General features: G+C 40.3%; 1 protein-coding gene across 2 annotated transcripts in view; it reads right to left on the bottom strand.

Annotated features, from left to right (window-relative positions):
- Window positions 1-12,258, bottom strand: part of PTN (pleiotrophin) — a 75,503-nt gene extending 63,245 nt beyond the window's left edge. Inside the window, exon 1 of one of the 2 annotated variants that reach the window (XM_033057929.2) lies at window positions 11,976-12,258. The gene's annotated coding sequence lies outside the window, so the exon portion shown is untranslated. Of the gene's footprint in view, window positions 1-11,494; window positions 11,577-11,975 lie in introns of those variants that run through there. The other variant, XM_033057930.2, reaches the window with a different exon arrangement.
- Window positions 12,259-20,705: the final 8,447 nt, after the last annotated feature.

A 20,705-nucleotide genomic window follows, 5' to 3' on the forward strand; every position in this document is an offset into this window, starting at 1 on the left:
GCAGACTCTCCTGATGCAAAGTCAGTGAGGGCAGAGAGAGATTGCACAGCAGTTAAATGGCTCTCCTGCTCCAGTTTTCAGGGAAGGGAGATGCATGCCCTTAGGTTATACAAGTAAAGAACTGGAGGTAGAACTGCCAGACAGAGTTAGAGGAAATAAAATAAAGCAAATGAAAAAAAAGAAACTACTTTGAGAAATTTGATTGCATTAACTGCATTTCCAGAGCTGAAAAAAGTCAGTTCAAGTGTAAACCAGCTGAAACAGGAACCCCACAAACTAGCACAGTCTAGAAAAGCACATTTTTCGCAATGATAAATCATAACCTACAAACGACAACTCACTAACCTATGAAAAGGCTTTAAAAACATATCCTGGCAGTTTTTCACTAGATGCAAATTGTTCAGATTTTCAAAGACTATGTTAGGAGAGCTTTGTAATCTTGGGACCAGACAAAAGGTCCTGTCACTCTTTCAATATTGGCCAAGGAACAGAAACTCTGAGGATAAGAATAACAATTTTTTCGTACAAAAGGGAGATGTTTTAGCAGCTGAAGTCCTGCCTAGGATCATCATTGTAGAAGGTATTTGTGAAGCATCTGGAAGAAAGAAAGGAAAACAAGGCCACAAAACATGCTGCCCATATAGTGGGGTGTTAACCAAGAGTATGGGGGTCTTTGTCCTCACAACTACTCAGGCAACTGGATAACAAAAATACCAGATAACATTCACCATAGATATATTAAAGTCTAATGGGAAAAAAAAAAAAAACCAGTAACAAACAAAGAAAAAAATAAATTTATCTGCTTCCATACCACTATACAGTAATGACTGCTGGAATAACTTAAAGACACCAAAAAATTTCTGGAGACAGATGATGTCACATCCCTGTGTTTAGCAAAAGAGTCATTTCAGAGTAGACAAAACTTTAGAACAGCACTTCTAAAATTGTAAGCTGTAATATGAAAAAAATTTGACTGTGAAAATTAAAATTATAAAATGCCGAGTTAAATTTCAGCCAAATGCAATTGCTAGAATAAGGGCATGAATTGTGAGCACACTTAGAATTAAAGAAACTGAAATATTCTATTGATTTAAACCTAGGCAAGGAGCTGTAAAAGCCTACTAAAAATGAGAAATATGAGAGAATGTGTAATATTTATGAAAGGTGACCTACTGCACTATTTAAATAAAGGAAAGATTAAAGCAAAGCCAGGCTGAGGTTATGAAAATAAGGACATTATAGACACATGAATTCAAGATTAAGATTCAGGAAACCTCAGCTATTCAAAGTAATGAAAATACATCTTCAAAACCAAAAGAGATTGCTTGTGGCTTATCTGCATGGGGAAAACCCCTTTCAGGCCTGTCCACATTTAAAGCTAAGGAAGATGAATGCTATCTGCAAAGAGTTTTAAGGAATCCACATAAGCCTGGTTTTACAGACATCAACCCATGCTCTTCCATCCACTTTCACATCTTTTACAATTGGACAGAAGATAGTGGCCCATGCCTTGGGAAAAGCTAGGTCTAATTCACAGGCTGACCCAGTTGCTGCTACAGAAGCATTTTCTGCCTTCGATGGTTTAGCTCTGCAAGGCAGCAAAGCTGGAACCATCCAGGAATCTGAGCAAGGAAACCAGAGTTCACCTGGGATCAGCAGCTGTAGCTTGGAGGTTCTGCTACTCCAAAAAGTATTCAGGCCTAGAACATATTTTTTAAAACCTGAAGGAATAGTAGACAGATATAAATGAGATTTAGAAAATGTCTCTTTCATTTCATATCAATCCCACTTTGCATTAGGCAGTGAAAACCAAGCTTATTCTCTGCTAAGAGCACTGATCAAAGGTTAAAATGTTTTTTGTGGTAGAAGTTGTGATTATATGGGGAGAATAAAAAGAAAGAAAAAGTCAAAACTGCATGAAAAGTACATGCACAAGTTTTGGGGGAAAAACGAAATAAAACTTTTATTTTTGTTCTATTTTACAATAATAGTAGTAATAATTGTAAATAACAATTACAAATTATTTCAACTGTTCACAATTATTTTGTAAGTAGACAATTTTATTATAATTTATAATTATAACAACTCTTTAAAATGTTTGCCAAAACTACACTTAGATTCTAATTCTCAAAGGTATGCTTTGAAGAAAATTGTAAATGGACCAGGAAAGGATAAACTTGATAAAATGCTCCTTGTTGCCCACTGCTGTATTCCATAGCAATTATTTCTGACAGATCATGAGAATAAAAATTCCTGAATGAAGAGCACGGGTTGGATATGACAGGGCACCATGAAGAGCTGGCTGTAGCCTAAATACGAGATAGACACATTGGCTAAGTTCTTGTTTCCATTCTCTCAATGCTCAATAAGTCCTGGAAGTGTTCGGATGCAAACTAAAATTCCACTGACCTGGAATCATGGATTCAGTAACTCCAAAAATTCCATTTCGATAAGCCTCAGATGAAATATTTCAACCTCAATTTTTCTAGACTTAAGACAGATAATTTACACTTCACAGACATCTGCTTTGAGTTTTTTGTTTGTTGCAGTTTAAATAAGATAAGAAATTCCCACCCACAATTACGTGAGAAATCTCAGTTGGTAAAATCCCAAATGGAATCAGAGACTTATTCACATGCTGGAAGTGTCAACGCATAAAAATGTGAACTTGTCATTTACAGTATATGTTGCACAATTGGCAAGTCTAAAGTTATCTAACACATTTTTGCAATGCATCTCTAAATTTTTTAAAGTTTCTCTGAGCAGAGACTTGCTTTTGGTGTGTGTGTAAAACATGATGTCAGGGCAAAGTCTCTACACATCTCTCTTTTCCTCTCTAAAAGCACACACCTGCCATACCCATTCATCCTATGGCTGTGGTTAGCACAGGAAAGAGGGGCTCTTATTTAAAGCACTTTCAGACATAGCCATAAATAATTCAATCTAAAATATAGTACATAGCAATTAAATGAACAAAGTAGATGCTGTAAGATGCCACTTTTATTTTTTTTTTAAGTCCTTTTCTTGTGTGGCATTATTCAACCTACAGCTATTCTCAAAAACTCTCACCCTTTGGGAAAAACAGTAAGAAGGTGCTGTATTTGGGCACAGAGGAGCAGCCAAAGAAAGACCAGGACCATGTAGGACACCGAAGTAAGAAGAGGTGCTTGTATATGTTAACTCAGTTGCAAAATACTGGAAGTGCCTATAAATATTTTTCAGCTCTTTCAAAATAACTTTTTTGGATCAATATTATGAGTAAGAACAGGAAGCTCCCACACTTCTCCTCCCATTCCCCATCCCCTTTTGAACTTTGGAATTTTTTTCTATCATGAAAACCTGGCCAATTTTGCAGGTAGTTACAGACAGAGAGAGAAAATTCTCCCCTGTCTCCTGCATTTCTGATTTCAGCCAACTTTACAAAACATTTCAGATGTTAAGCCCAGAATATTTCTCCCTTCAGAGACAAAACCAGGGGTTGATCCCAGTGGGGAGATGGCAGCCTCCACCACTCATCAGGATAAACTCAGAACCTTCACAGCACCAGCTTGTCATTCAGGGACAGGTTTGGCCAGGGGTTATGCACAGCCCAGACTCTCTGCCTTGGAAGGGTATGGTCATTAACATGGACTAACAGAAGCAGTTTACATCGGAAAGGGGAGGAGATACCCAGCTCATCAATAGCTTGACTGTACAAAAAAAAAAAAAAACCAAAATCATACGAGAGCAGCTCATGCTTAAACAGGTGTCCAGAAATGTACCAAGTGAAGTTGTCAAATGCCCTACAGTAAATACATTGCTATAAAACTTATCACAAGAGCTTTCATCCCCACCCCACTCACAAAGGGTATGGGCCTTATAAGTGAAGTTTTCACAATCAAGCAAAGATTTCACACGCACTTTTACATTCACTTTGTCTAAGTAAATCCCGCTGTTCTCAGTGAGGTGACTCAGAGCCCATAAAGGTGCTCCAACAACATATGAGACAAGCAAAGATTATAGCTCAAACTAGAAGCAATGGAAAGAAGAGAGTGGCACCTCTTACAACACATACATCTTTAATCCCAATAACCACTCTACATTAATGAGTCCAAAATATAAACTAAAATCATTTAATGACAGGCTCTTGAGCTAAAAAAAACATAAAGGGAGTGGGTCTTGCCTTTTCTTCTTTACCACCCTATAAATACAGTTTCCAATGGTATTTGCAAGCACAACAAAGACTAGATTCAATGCAGATACCCCTACTTAGGCAGCCCATAATCACTGCAGCTCCTTGCAAATCCTCTGCTGGTAGATGGTCTATTTGGGATTAGTACTAGAAGTAAAATGAGAGCAGCCTCCAGGCTCCTCTGAACTCTGCAGAACCCTAGTCAAATTGGCCAGAGGATCATCATACCATAACTGGCTGCCACATGGGCTTCTGATTTGGTTTGTGGGGGGTTTTGGTTTTGTTTGGGGTTTTATTTATTTTTGTCCTTCTGCTGCATAAATAAGCCTGGAAGAGGAGGAGGCCCAGAGCATGGAACAAGTATGTTAATGCCGTATCATACCAACTGCCATGCCAACAGCAATGACACACACGCCTGCTCACACACTCCTGCCAAATAATCACTTAAGCAAACATCAACTACAGAGATTAGCAAAAGCATCTGACAACGCGCAAATCGGACAAGAAGCATGGGCTGAAGGGACAGCTTAGCAAAGTGAGGATTTAGTAAGTGAAATTACATGAAGTTCCTGAATCAAAGCTTGCAGCATTTTTGGAAGACTGCTGAAAATCCTATCTGTTGGCTAGTAGATTTTTTCCATCCTCCCGTCCCTACTGCGTATCAGCTGCAGCCAGACAGGCTTCTAATAAAAGCAAGTGACTCTTGTACAAAGAAAAACAGCTTTCTGGCCTCTGGGAAGGCAGCAATCCAAGCAAACAACCAGGCACTCAGGTGGCACAAGCTATTGGGAAGCAACAACGGCATCTCAGGGGTTTTTCAGCACCAAAAAGCAAGCTAAATCCCTACAGTATAAGATTGGTTTTCCAGGTGAAACCATCCTAGGCAGAAAAAGTGTAGCATTTGGGCTATGAGAGTAGGAAAAGGATATAGCAACAAAGTTCCTTCTTGCAGAAGAGTAGCAAAAAACCCTTTATTTAAAGAAACACTACACTTTTACAGACCAGTCCATGGAACTAAGGATAGATACAATCTCATTGGTGCAAGGAAGGTAACACCCCTTGTAAACATGCTTTCATGAAAAATTCACATCTCTCACGCATTTAGCAGGTGCTTAATTATTGTTATAATTCTTTCTCTCGTGTTTTCCTTGAGTAGTCTGAGCAACTGCTTCCCTGGCTTCCAGCAGTATCCAATGACAAAAAAGAATTTCAAATTATTTTTGTTTAATGTGATGGAGTGGGGAGGCTACTTTTAAACATGTAATTTTTATTGTTTGAACTACAGAAACAAAGAGTTTTTAGATCAGATTTAAGGCAGAGTATCAGAACAATCTTATCTCTAATTTACTAAAAGGCTTCAGTCCAAAGGTGCTTTCAATGAAATTTTGCTGAAAGAAGCACAAGAGTCACAACCATTTAGCGGCATTATAGCACATTCCTGTCTTATTTTGAAGAATTTGTTGCCCAAAAAAAGGAGGGGGTACTCTTTCTAAATCTTAGACTGAATTATATATTCCTTATTCTGATTAAGCTCTTGCTGCAGCATCAACTTTGCCTGAATAATGTTTGGAGGATGTGTGCCTGGTTAAATATTAATCTCTTCTAGACAGGAAGAATATGATTTCTAGTGAGCTGAAAAAGAACTAAATACTGAAATGGAAGAAGCTTGGTTGCCTGAAAGCAAGCTGTGACTTTGCAGCCCCATTGCACAGACATCAGAACTGTTGTCTTTCTACCAAGGCTATTTCCAAATCTCTTTCTATCTTACTTTTGAAGAAAACAAAACTTTCTTAAGAGATCCATTCCTTGCTATCTGACAAAGTGCCTAAATGAGTATTAGAGAAATGTTAAAATGGGTGTTTTAAGACAACGTCACTCTTCCCACTGTTGCTTACATGCCACAAACCTGCTAAAAAAAAATTTAAAAAGAACAACTAAAATAGTTGTCTTTAAAAACAAAGTTTTTGATACAACAAATACCCTTACACAATGTATTAAGCACATTTTGGATAATCCTATCACAGAAGAAAAGATGCTACAGACTGTGAGCCTTCTGTTGTTGGCTACAGATGGGTGCATATATTTGCACTGCTACTAAGGCTCCCTTGCACTTCAAGATACATGATGTGTGAGGAGTAGAGCTAAAAAAATAAATACATACATAAATGAATCTGTTGTTCCAGTGATCCACTAGAAACAAGGAAGCCTTAAATGCAAGAGTCATATCATCTTTAGCTGCTTTTGAAACTAATGCCACTGTTTGCATGGCTCTGAGGACAAAAACAACAAAAAAAAAAAAAAAAAAAAAAGAACAATACAAGTTTTGTGCCTGATATCCACTGGAACTGAACCTGAGAAATTAACTCAGTTATTTCTGTGCAGGGACACTTTGGCTTCCACAGATACATCTATATTTACTGTTTGTGTCAATGCACAAGGAATTCCTGTGTACCCATGGAGTCAAATTATCTGTTTTTTTGCCTTTTTAGTCTTTAGGGACAGAAAAGGCAGCAGGTAGCTGCAATCAGCAAAGTCAGATGATGAAGATGACTGCAAAGTTGCCTCTGTGCCTTCATGAACTGAGAAGATCAAGACCAACTTTGCACCCAAGCCTGAGAAACAGCTTACCTCCACCTCATAGTCCTGTGCCTGTCTCCACCCAGTTGGACCAGCCCCCCGAAATATCTCAGCATCAGCCCACATGTGTAGATGAGGCTTTGAAAAGAAAATAAAAGCCCATCCTGCCTCATCTTTCCTCCCAATCCCTCTCTCTGGTTTTACTCCTGGAAGCAGATATTTTGTACAGATAGGGAATTCCTCCAAAAACACTCTTTGAAGACGGCAAAAATTCTGTTTCAATAATGTGGTTAGCTACCTGTAGACCAGTGTCAAAATCAGGATTTAGGCTGGGGCAGTAGAGATTTTCTCCTTTCTTTTCCCTCCCCACAGCCATTTGATGATTGTTTCATCCACAAGTAAATAGGGGATATTTACAAGGTCCAAGCTATGCTGAAACTGTGTAGAAACTAATGAGGAAGATTTTTATAATGCACTTGTGAAACATCTAATGAGCTCTGAAATAGTGCTGGCAGGCCTCAAAGGAGAAAGGCCCAGTTTAAAACTGAACTTTGCAGTTTACTAAATGGCAGTGTGCTGGAACCCCAAGCACTATTTACTTTCAAAGACCATATTTATCAGAAAACACCCAGCTTCCTTAACGCCATTCTGCTCTAAAAGCCTTTACCCCTCTGTTGCAGCTGCCATGCAATCAGCGGTACTTGCAAAAAAATGTGCTCCTAAGGCCCAAAATAACACATTAATATATTTTTCTTAATGCAATGGAATTGGATTTTGCCTCAGATATAGTTAGCTCAGCTCCTCACCTCCAGAGGTCATCCCCATTGAAACCAGAATGTGCCATTCTGGGAGGGCTAGGAAGGCCTTTTGGAGTGGAGGAATGGTGAGGGTGAAAATCCCCCAGCTTTATCAGGAATACACCTTGCTCTTTATTACATTCCCATTCCCCCTTCTCATCTCCCATCAAATTGCCTACAGCTGTGTTCTCTCAATCTTCAGCCTGAAGGATGTGCAAAAGCAATCTGCAAGACAACTACAGTTTTTGAAAAGTCACTCCCATGCATGTAGACAAGGCAAGAAACAAAAAATAAGAAAATCGTCACAGCGCCACTGCAGAAGTTAGAGCCAGATATTTTAAATGGCACAGTGATTCTGCTCCATGGAATAAAAGAAGGTGAGATATATTGGCCAAGAGAATATCTAGTCAGCTGCCGACCCTTTCTACCATGGTAAGGTGAAAAAAACTGAACTGCTTTAATACCAGCACCTGCAACAGGTCCTTTTAAGTCTTCAAGGTCCTTACTTGTCACTAGGAAAAATCAGTAGGAGCCTGAAAAGTATTGATGAACTCAGCACCACAAGATCAGTTCTGGCAACTCAGAACATGAAAAATATTAAGAAACAAATTCTGAGTGCCAGTTCTTATTTAATGGGTTTGATCAAGCCCATGTTAAAGGTAGTGGGATTTAAAAGTTTCTTCAGTGGATGACCACTTTGTTCAATCTAAAATCCACAGTTTGCAGAGCATATTTAAATTTAAAAATATTAAATATGGTCTTTAGTGCCTAATACTGCTGACATGAATAACAAGTAGTCAGTGCCCTGAAATTTAGTGATACACAGAAGATGTGCCTTTTCTCATCTGGCTTCACTGCTGCTGTATCAGTCCACTGAGACACCGCCACACCATTTCTTACACAATGACTCTGCTCTGTGGGTTACTGTAGTAAAATAAAAACATCCACATTACAGAAGACATTGCTGGCTCCTCTAATGCCATTTTTCCACAGTGCTTCTGCTGAACAAACTGATGTCAGACAACTGACTCAAATTTCCCCAAACACCCCTCAAATACACATTGAACACTTGACAATGCCCACTTTTCTATTTTCCTCTCCAGGACTCCATTGGAGAGGACTCTTTGTGCATTCAGAGCAGCACAATGAAGAATGATTTCCAAAGCATTAACTTGGAGCCATTGAAACTTGGATGTTTTCAAAATGACTCTATTGTGCTCAAAGGATTCTAGACTACCCCAGCTACTCTAGAAGAGAGTCTTTTTCCCCTTTCTCAAAACATCCATCCCTTGAGCCATCCCTGGAGTGCATTGTTGGGGCTGATTCCTTAGTGCAGTAAGTTCTATCAGTCAAAGCTCAACAGATACAAATAATATCAGGATATGGATATAAATTAGTGTGACAGACCCTAAATAGTTTTGATGGGTTTAGTAAGTATATATAGCAACACAGAATGCTATTCCTGCTGTCAGACATCAATATGTAGACAGGAGATTGGGGGCACCATGGAAACTCAGCGACATAAGAGTGGTATTAATTGGATAGAAAATGAGGCTGCAATTTAAGCTTAAGGCTGCCAGCGATGCCAAGAATGGAGAATGACCTCCAGCAGTGAATTTTCAGCATAAGCTCCCTGTGAACAAGCCAGTCCAAGAAGGATAAATCAGGGACAAGCTCACCAGGGATATGGCTCAAGCGAGTGTCAGCTACCCTGAGCAGATGAGAATCACTCTATGTGTGCACGCGTCACAGTGACCTAGTTCGCTCAAAGACAGCATTTTGTATGGTTTATTAGGGAGCCTTGGAACAAAGAGATTTCCTCAATTAAAGCCCTGAAATGTATCCTCTAAATGAAAATGCTTTTGATACACTGATCAGCAAGAGGTTGTAAATATTGAAGCAAAGCATACATTGTTAAAGAGCAATTCCCACAGAAAAAGCCACAGTTGGGAATGTAGGTAATGAGGGGGCCTGAAGCAGAGCAGAAGCAATTAGACATTCCAGCTCCATCCCTAATGCCCTAGTCTTACACTAAAATACTTGTTATACCATAACACTAGATAAATTTTATTTTCCTTGACAAAACAACCCAACATGCACTAACACACGCAGAAAGAAAAAAAATAGCATGAGTTACATGAGTGCATTTTCAAAGCTCCTGTAAATAATTATTTTTAATTGTTATCTAAGGACTCAGGAACAACCATTCCCAGAATGATCAAGAAGAAATAGAGGATATGTCAGGGAAGTACCTTGCTGAAGCCATGACTGCTGGAAGTTCACTAAGTAATAATATTCACATTCGTGGCAGAAAGATTAATCTACACAAAACATCCATCAGTAGAGCTGTGTCAGGAATAAGATAAGCCTCCAAAGTGTCCCCAGTGTCAGGCATATGGAATAGCAGCACTATGTTTTGTAATCCTATAGTAAGACAAACCTTCTGCTGGCAAGGATGCATCAGCCACAGACTGCATCTCAAATAACTGGGGATAGACATCTGGATAATTGAAAAAAGCCTGTTTTTCTTAGGCTGCTTTTCACTATAAATGAATATTTACCATTTTTAAAAGAAAGATTTGTTGCTGGTTTCTCTTTTTCCCCACCCAAGAGCTTGCTTGGGAGTAAAGTCTGTGAGTTTCTGACCTTCAGTTTCACCCAAAGCTTCATACATAAAAAACACTGAAGAGTTTAGCTTAGCCTGGAGACGGGAGTATATTAGATCACCACTTTCATTCTCTTTAGCAAAAATCGCTAAATTATGCAGCAGGAATTGGTTTTGCTGCTTTTTGGGGTCAGTTATGGGGGTTGGAGTTGTTTTTGTTTTAGTCTAATGAGGTACACTCTCCACACAAATCTAAATTTTCTTTCCTACTGCAAATTAACAAATTTTGTCACAAATACACTGGTTCCTTTTCCCCTTCAAACTATTTCTCGTAATCAAAAGTTCAGATCTCTTTTTTTTTTTTTTTTTAATTCTTATTCCTTTGCAGGGAGGAAGCCAAAATAAATGAAACAAAACAAACACACAGAAACATTAAATTTGTTTTGTAATCAGCTCAAGAACACTGCTCAGAACACCTAAAAACTCAAGTAATTTTTGTAGAAACTTTTACTTTCCTTCTTTCTTTTTCTCTCCGTCCCTTCGCTCCTTCTCCCTAACACAGTCAGTTACACGCACATTTTTATTTCTTGTTCAAAATCTGAGCTTTGCTAAATCTCAAAAAATCAGTGCCTGAAGGGAAGACAAGGAAAGAACACAACTCAAGAGCTGATGAGCCACAGGTAAAATGTTCCTCTACCATAACACAAGTCATTGCAAGCAAACAGGATCTAGTTGAAGTACCACTATCCATACCTGCAGGGCTATCTCACAGAGGAAGACCTGTCACAAACATTTCCTCGGTGCTCCCAAGAACCAACCAGTCTCACAGGTGTGTATCCTAGAAGCCAGCTCCCGAGGGTACCACTTAGTTAAAAGTGCAGTAGATACTCATCACCAAGGCAAAGCCATGGCAGCATGGAAGAGAGGTGCAAATGGAAGATATGAAAGGGGCATATAAGCTCCCCCAGAATGAACTCTATCTTTCCGCTATGAAAAGTTGTACTTTTATACAGGAGGGAAGAAAGGAAGGTAAGGAGTTAGAAGCACCGAGGTTGGAGACAGTGAAACATTTACAGAATAATATAAGTTTCAACAAAGAGGAAACTGTTTCCACCATTGTTAACTCAGATTTTCCCCACCCTGTCCCTGCCGACGAAGAAGATACAAACTAGCAACGGCAGTTTTAGACAGATCTATCAGCTCTTGCTACATTTAGCTGCTTTACCAGAAGTAAACAAGGGATAAGAAGGCTAAATCCCAAGACAAACATCAGCCGAAGCTCTCAGTCTGAAGGCACAATCTAAACTCCCGGGTCTCAGCGGGGCCGCTCCCGGCACGGGGTACCTGGGACGCGCAGGGGGTTTGCCGCTCCGCTGCCCTTTTGTCCTCTGGAAGCTGACCTGTCCGGACACTGCTGCTCCCTTCCCGCCAGGTCACGTGGCAGCCACTGCCACCCTGTCCCTGTCACCCTGCGCTGGCATTTAAGCGCTCCCGGGCACCGGAGCCCCGCGGCAAAGCGCGGCACCGCTCCTGCTCCTGGGCTCTCCCAGAGCTCAGCCATCCCCGCCTTCCCCTCGGCCAGGTGTCTCCGGGGACTCAGGTGTCCCCTCAGGTGCACCCCTGTCCCAGCCAGCCCCACGGCCCCTCTGGCCGGCCACCCTCCGCGGAGTCCTGCTGGGACAAGTGTCCCGGAGCCACGGCAGGGACAAGGGGAAGCGCTTCCCACTCTTCCCACTCTGAAGCCACCATCCCTCGGGCAGAGCCCAGAAGAACCCGCTGGGTACCACCCCGCTGGGGACAGACCCCGCCGCTGCCTCGAACTTACTTGGGGCAGCACAGAGCTCTTGTCCCGCAGCTGGAAGGGGCGAGCCGCGCTGGTCCGCGATGAGCCGCGGCTGGTCCTGCCCCTGCGCTTCCCCGGGAAGGGCTGCCGGCCGCCGCCTCACGCCCAGCTCTCTCTCTCTCTCTCTCCCGCTGGAGCCTTCTCGCCGAGATTTTTATACTGGAGGCAGGGATCCACGCTTTGACTCGGCGGAGCCCGGGCTGCGGCGAGGCGGCGAGAGGAGGGAAGGCAGGCGGGCGCCGGGGCAGAGCGAGCGGCCGCGCTGCCCCCTCGTGTGATGCGGAGGGGGCGCGCCCGCCGGGCGGGTCAGCAGCGGGACAGCCTCGCCCCGGGGCTGGGCTGGGCTGGGCTGGGCTGGGCGGGACGGGGCCGGGCCTCTCCGCTCCGCTCCTCCGATCCCCGGGGCTCGGCTTTGCGCACCCGGCAGAGCCCGGTGGGGAGCTGCTGCAGCGCGGTTCGCCCGGCAGTCCCTACCCTTGTTAGCCCCGGCAGCTTGCCCTCCTCTTCATCCCCCAGGCAGAGAGAGGCACCGCGCCCTACAGCCCGGCCGGAGCGGGGCTTCAGCTGCCTTTGCAGGTACAAATGTCCACCGCAGCTTCAGCCCTTGGCTGTCAGAGCCTGGAGAGCTCTAACTTCGGCCTCGCCGACTTCCAGCTTGTCGTTTTGACCACGGGAGTGACAGGCTGGAAATACTGCTAGGGAGTGGGAAAAAGAGAAAATAAAGAAATAAAAAATTAAAAACCCACAGCCAACCCCTTCTTCTTCCCCAGCACCCCGCCCCCAGCATTTGATTTCGACTTGGCCTAAAAGTGCTATGAGAACAACTTTTGCCATGCCATTTCGACACTTTTGGTCATAGCGGTTGCTGGAATTGTATCAGGGCTCTCATTTAGGAGCAGGCTTTTCCAACTTTTAGGTTCATTATATTCACTGAATAAGAGTGCACAGCTTAATTTAAAACTAAGTGGACTTGTTCCAAAATCCAGGCAATTCCTGTGTAATTCCCTCTCCCCAGAGCAAGTATCTACCTTCTCTTGAAAGACTGGGCCCTTTCACTGCTTAGGTCTCTGGTGGGTTTGCAGCTTGCAGCTCCTGCTCCAGGTTTGCACAGAAATCCAGTTCAGATTCGCCTCCTGTTTCCAGGAGAATGAGCTAAAAAAGTAATTTGTCTGGCGTGGTACGCATTGCATCATCTAACACCTACCATCTGTGACAATGAAATGCACTGTACAGCCAGTCCCAGCGCGGGCAATTGCACTCACCTGGAGTCCTTCTTAGTAAAGTAAACTAACCCTTTCCATCCACACCTTGGCATCTTCTTTTCATCACATAGTTATGTGTTCAGTCCTGGCACAGCTGCTCAGGATTTGCACCACCATCAGTTTTAATGACAGTGATGTAATTTAAAACAACAATTTTGATTTGCGGTGTAAAGTGATGGCTTGAGATGGAGAGAATATCCTTTCTAGCAGCTGGGTGAGTGGAAAGGAGCATCAAGGAGCATTTCAGAGCATGCAAGGCTGAATGAATGCTTGGTAGTGAGCTTGTACCTTCCTAAGGGCTTCTCACTGAAATTCTGGCAGCATGGTGCTAAGCACAATAAACATCGAGAGAAAGAAGCTTTCCATCAAAAAACACCTGGTAGTGGTTGACACTTTGCAGATCCAAGGAATTCTCCATACAACCACTATAGCGCATTTCAGATGATCAGTCCTTTCTGAGTAACAAAGTAAGAAAGAGAACAATGGCTCTAAGTTCAACTTGATCAAAACCAAAAGAAATTGCATCAGAATGGGCCAAGAGATTTCCTACCATTCTGACAGAAATCCGAGTCTTAGCCAAAACACTGCAAGCTTAGCATTTTCATAGAACAATGGAAACTTTGTAGAAAGCAACTGCATTTCACAAAGATGCCCATGCTAATAGAAGCCTCATTTGGCCTCTAAATTTGGAAGCAATGTCAAGGGTTAATCTTCAACCAAATTTGCTCCTGGATTTTTTCCACACCTAGTTTTTCATGGCTCGAACATTATTTTCCTGAAACTGGGTTTACATACACAGAAACTAGTTTTGTGGGTTATTTGACTCAGAATCTCCAAAATAAAACACCTGACAAGGTTAGCAGAGCTTCTCAGGGGACAGATCATTGTTCGAAGCACCTATGACTGAAAAAGGGAGTCTCTCAGTTTTTGATTGCCAAAAAAGTAAATGTATTTTAAAGTTCATATTATTTGTTTCAATGGCACCTTGAGGCTTAACTGAAGTTTCCATTGCAATAAGCACTGTACAAATGCAGGAATAACATTCTTTCCTCCAAATTGCTCACTGTGTTGGATACATTCGATATTAATGGAGCATAATATTTGAATTTCTTGACTGAACTTTTGCTGTTGAGATAGAACCTGTTAGGACAGAGAAGATGATGAGACAGTCTTGAGAGGACAAATGTAACTTCTTTTGCCAAGGAAAGGTCACCAACTATACATTAAGCACAGCTTCAAAGGTGCTTGTGGCACTGGTTCCCAGTGAGAAATAGCAATACAGCATGGAGAAAAGGGATGGATGGAAGATGAGGTATGACCATTTGGTTTGGCAAGGATGTTTTCCTTAATGAAAGGATACTAAGGTTGGAGAAGTTTATCTACAGATCTTCTCTGCTGTTTTGACTCTCCTGAGTTTTTTTTCCTCAGGTAATGATATATTTGCTACATGATCTCTGGAATTGCAGAATAGTCAACATTTCTTGTGACATATAGGAAAATCCCTACTGAAAAAATAATTTTCAACTATTACTTCTCTACTGTGAACATAAAAGTAACAGAGAAAAGAGACTTGGGACACTTCTCTTTAAAATCCTTAGCATTTGTTTACAGCTGCTGGTTCCACTCTGATCAAAAAAAACAGTGGTGAGGAATGGACTGGCAGCTGCAGAAGCCCCATTTCTGTTTTCATGTATCGTCTTTGCTGCCTGAAGCAAAAATGCACAACCTAGTGAGTGAGACAGGTCTGAAATATTTCTTAAAAAGGAAAAGTGAAGGTTAGAGCCAAAACAAGCTGTAAAAGGACCTTTGATTGATGTCACCTGTAAATGGTCTTATAAAAACCCAAAAGTATTAGATCCTGATTAGAACCCCAATTCAATCAATAAAAATTTACGACAATTTTGTGGAAAAAAGCTCCCAGCTTTGGATACACTTTTTTACCAGAATACAGAAAGCACCCCATAATAAATTCCCTTTAATTAGATGGCTTTTCCCCTTTGAAAAAAAAAACAAAGAAAACATAAACACCATAAATTTTTTTCTTTGAAGCTGGGGGTTTTGCTACTCTTAGGTAATCATTTCACAACCCATCTGAAGAAGAGAGCTGAAGTTTCTAACAGCAGTTTGCACTTTTTTTTCAAAAGATGGTCTTGAAATTGTGACTCTAAAGTTCAGAGAGCAAGTCAGAGGACAAGGTTTTATGCAATTTTCTCTCAAGAAGAGATTCCCTGGTTTTGGTCCCTGCTGAGTAGGTTAGAACGTCAGCTGGAGTTGAGCTTGCCTTGTTTGTTTCAGCTCCACTGTAAATATCAATTTCTTTCCCAACCCTCCTCAGCCCTCAACAACAGCAGCTCCAGGAAAATGTAATGTGATTCCAGGAAAGCAGAGAGGAGAGCTCCACAACTATTTAAAGGTTTTTTTCACCTTTTTCTCCATTGTTGCTCCTGAGCTATTGAGCTGCCAAACCCTGGCAACCAAGTGCCCTGCATCCCAACTCCCACGTTCAGATCAGATTTCCATTAGTGATACTGAATTATTTAGTGGATGCATTGAAGACTGAAGTCAACAACTCCTGAGCTGTGTACCCTCTCACTCTATCTTTCATTTCAAGCCTGCACACTAACATCACAGAGACTATCAATCTTATAATTGGAGTAGAAAAATCCATTGAGTTCAGAAATAATAGTTTGTCCTCGCTCTCTAGTATTAAAGTAATCCAGCATATAAAAAAATCAGTTTTCCCAGACACGTGTGGAAGATGGTGAGAGCATGAACCCAGAAGAGTTATTCTTTCATACACATATGCTAAAAACTTTAGATATTTGAAAACAAAGTCAGTGGCCCAGAACTTGATCTTAAGTTCCAGTCACCAAACCATGAATACATGTTGTAACTTTACACATTTGGCTGACTCTATTTTCTACAAGGAGATTAAAGCTCTTCTCAAAATTATTCATGTGGATACATCTGCATGTTGCAGTTTGAAATCCACAAATATAATGTGACACAGCAGGCCTTTCCAGATCCCTAGAATTTAAAAGGCTGCTCTTCATATGTTGGCTTCTCTCACTACTTATTACTTTTGTTCATGCTGGCAATCCTGGGCATGGAAGTCCTACATAGCAAGGTTTTGAAGCCTACTGCATTAAAAATAAAATACCTTAGCTATGATGAAAAAAAAAATTGCTTTCAGTTCATGATCACTTTTTTTTCCATAAACAAACATGGTCATTTCATTCTAGTCTTTCAGTTTAGGAAGAAGTTTAAACCAACAGAAAATGGCATTTTATTATGAAGGCTGAGTAACAGCTACTGCTTCTGTTCTGCTTTCTGGGGGTTTGTCACTATGCATCATAAAATCAAAGCAAAATGCAGAAATAAGATGTTTTTTCTTTGAAAAAGAACCAATGAAATCAACATTTTTAATTGAATTCAAACTTATGGCAGAAAATTACTGTACAATTAGAATGTAAATTTCCCTTTCAACTTCTCACAGGAAGAACCTGATTTGTTAATACCTATTTTTTCACAAGGCACTATGCCCATGTGCCTAAGTATTCTATGAAAGGACTGGCTTTACAAGCAGAGAAGATAGCATTTATAATCCCACCAAATCAGTCCTTGATGCTTCATTAAGGCAATCAGCTGGTATCAGACTCAGTACTAAATAGCTTTGCCCTAGGCACTGGACTGAGATGGACAATTTTACTCTTTGCCAAGCTAGCAATAAGAGATTAGAAGCTCTAACTCTATAGTTGGCAAGTGATTAGAAAATTAGAAGGATTCTGATCTTTTCCCTATGAGCTAAATCATGACACACAACATTTCCCCGTTAAAACTACAGTAACAACATTTTGAAATACATAATTACTAACTTTCAATACAATTGTGACTATGTAATTAAAAAATATTTCTTACTGTATCCCCTTCAGGATGAATTTGTAGTATTTTGGGGTGCAACCCTTTGCACCCACAACGTGATGCAACCAGCACAACTCAGCTGAACATATGAACAAAGAAATTCCACTTACCAAAATGTTCTCATGCCTTCTGATCTGTTTGTCAACTTGCAGAGTTCACCTGTGTGATTATAATGATGCTAAACTTCACATTTAAAGATAAATATAAGTGGTTTGAACAAGTTTTTCTTATGCACAATCAAATTATGAGTTCTCTTTCTGAGTCACTGCAGAACAGGCAGCTGAATCCTTGATTACCAATCTGAGTGAAATCACTGCAATAGAAGTAATACTGAGAAAATAATATTGACAAATAATTATCAAGCATATTAAGAAATACCATTACTGAGAGTTCTTTGTAGCTGTTTTTCCCAAGACTCTGCTGGCTTAGTTCACAGTTGAGCTCATCAGCTTTCAGTGGTTACAGTGCAAGCTTGCACATGCTAACAGAGAGGTTTTTCTTTGCTTTAGTTAGTAACAGTCACTGTAGTAAAGGCAAGCGTGCACTGAGACTGACAGCTGTGGAAGTGACAGCAATTCATCCATTAAGCAGGACATAATAAAATTCAGGCCCTAAAATGGTTGCTTCAGAGGATGATAGGGTTGCAAAGTACTTTAGGAGCTAGCTAAATAGATACATATTTTCACAAGAGAATAAAATAAAAAAGTGAAATTTTATCAAGGTTATGTGGTACTCATTCCCAGCTACCATTTCTTTAGAAACAACTGTAGCAAATGGGAAATTTTGGTGATATCCCATGCAGAGATAATGAGAAACCTACATAAAGGTCTGTTGTTAAAAACATAATAACTGGAGGAAGAACAGCTATAACCTGCACATGTGTAATACCTCATTAGTTAATGTAAAGGTCAGGATTTTTTTGCCCATAAGAACAAAATTAGGTACATCTGTTCTTAACTTACTGGCAATTTCTTGCTTGAGACTTGAGCCAGTTGCATGGCCCTCATAAAGCACAATACATCTTTGATGGAAACTCCTGTGGGATGCTGCTGGCTTCAACGTCAGCTTGATCTAGGTTTTCATGCTCAGGAGTTTAACAAAACCTGGCATCATCATTCACAGGCCTAGACCTGGACTGGCTGTTATTAAAAGAAATGTGCACATTAAAACCTTTTAACATCCACATTAAAAATTTCATTCTGATGTCAAATTATGGGGATTACTGTGGGCGCTTCTTGCTAAATGATGTGAGTTTTTTCCCCAAAAGACCTGGTTTCCAGCATTATGTGATTGCATTAGACATGCAGTTTGCAATAGTAAAAAGTGCAAACATGGGGGAGAAAGCCCTGATTCTTTCATTTATGCTTTACAGGAAAATCTCAGAATATAAATGTTAAAACATTGCTAAAAAATCCAGAGTTAATAAAAATTCTCAGAACATGTGTCAAACTGTGTATCATAAACTTCTATATTATGATATATAATACATATAAATGTTTAACATTTGGAGCCTTTCTCACAAGATTTGGTGGGAGTTTTTTCACATTTTTAATTTTTGGAACCATCGGTATAGTGACAAACACTCGAGAAAATAGCCACACATGTTGTTCTTTTGGATATTTCCTCTGGTTATATCCAGGGAGTAGAACACATGGGAAGGTATCTTCCCATGCAGAATAATTTCTGACAACACTTTAAAAATCCCAATTTTGACAAATTTGACATTTTGACAAAACCACTACACCTATTGCTTGTAATAATTTTGCCTTTACCATTCATTTCTAAATGAAAATATAGAGGTTTTAAAAGGAGTTAGGTCTGAGCAAAGATATTTGGTTTTGCCAGGGTAACCTTGCACAGTTCACAGCTCTTTTGGTCATTAGTCTTCTTATTTCTACCAAGAAGTGGATAGGAACAGGGTCTCATCCTGTTTTCCAAGATCCCTCAGGTACTTTAGGCCTTTTGAAAATACCACTTTTTTCAGTTGTATTTATGAAATGTTTATAACAGAGGAATGCAATCTTATCTAAGGTTCTTTTTGTCCTAATTTTAGTATTAATGCTAATTAATTACTACATTATATTATTGATTAAATAATATTCAGAACCTAAGAGGATATATGTACTTGTACTTCAGTAGCGATGTTTTTGCTTTTTCAATTTGCTTTTCAACACTATGTGAGATTGTTCAGAATTGTTTTTACCTCCCCAGGCTAATATTTTTCTAATTATTCTACCTAAGTGTTAAGATACTGCAAAATAGACCTTCTCAAACTGCTGAGTTCTGTCTCTCTCTTCAGCATTCATCCCTCTCGCTTTAAATAACCTGCATCCTTCTCTGTCTAAATGATGCTAATATAAGATCTGATTAGGACAGCATAAATTATGCACATCTAGAAATTGCAAGGAGTTGAAAGTAGCAACACCACCAGATTTGTCTTAGGAACTACACTTAACTGCCTAAAGGCAATATAATATTTAATGGAATGTTCCAAATTTTTTAAAAAAATCCCATGTTTCTGGTACAATTTGCCTATCTACATTTCCTTTATCATATCTTTTCAGGAGGTAGAAAGCATGAGTCTTTAACAAGGAGTTCATATGAGTCTGTGAACCTGTATCACTGTTGCCTGAATTCTTTCTTTAGTGACATGTTTTATATTTTGATTAATTTTTTCCTTTTTTTCTGTTTTTCTGTGTGTGTGACATCTGTTTTGTTTCAGCTGTCTGGGATAGGAAATGAAGAGCACTTTCCTAGCTGTGTTGCCTGTCTTTACTCTTGCCTCTATGGGTACCATTTATTTTCCAGACGAAATATTGTTTTGGAATGTTGTAAAATGATACTCACTTTATGTTTCAAATTATTCCTACAGTGTTGGTCAAAAAAATGAAAAACACCTAATTTTGAAGCATAGGCATAGGACCAGGTCACAAATGTAATTCAATGCTCTTTATGTAGTGTTTTTCCCCTGGTTGTTCTGATGATGAAAGAAGTGCTAGGAATCCGAGAACTTGTTTAGCAAGTGTGTTTTTGTGGCTTTGTTTATTCATGAAATTGAAAAGTGAAGAGGGGTGAAATCCTTGCAAACCTGATCCGGACAGGAAAAAGTCATTCTTCATAGAATCCTGGTTTATTAACAGGGATACCCTTTTTATTAAATCCTAGGTGAACACCCACAGCTGGATTCCCCTGCTGCCCCAACCTAGCTAAGAAACAGATTCATCCTGTAAGGAATGCCCAGATCCCACTGCAGACACACTACATCTAGGCTCTCCTCACTTGGAGCTGATTCTCACCTGTGATTTTCCCCAATAACATGATAAGACAGCTGTGTGACTGAAACTGAAATACTATCCAGTACTTGGCTGCAAGAATTGTTCTAGGAAGGGAATCCAAGGCAAATTTTGCTCAGCTTACTGTTATTAAAGTGAGAAAAACAAACCCAAAACAAAGCAGATCAGGTAAATTAATTGGAATTTACACCTTCTCAGGCTGCAATAACAATGTGTTTATAAAACTTCAGGATTGC

The sequence above is a fragment of the Catharus ustulatus genome, chromosome 4 (genome assembly GCF_009819885.2).
Source record: "Catharus ustulatus isolate bCatUst1 chromosome 4, bCatUst1.pri.v2, whole genome shotgun sequence".
Taxonomy (NCBI): domain Eukaryota; kingdom Metazoa; phylum Chordata; class Aves; order Passeriformes; family Turdidae; genus Catharus; species Catharus ustulatus.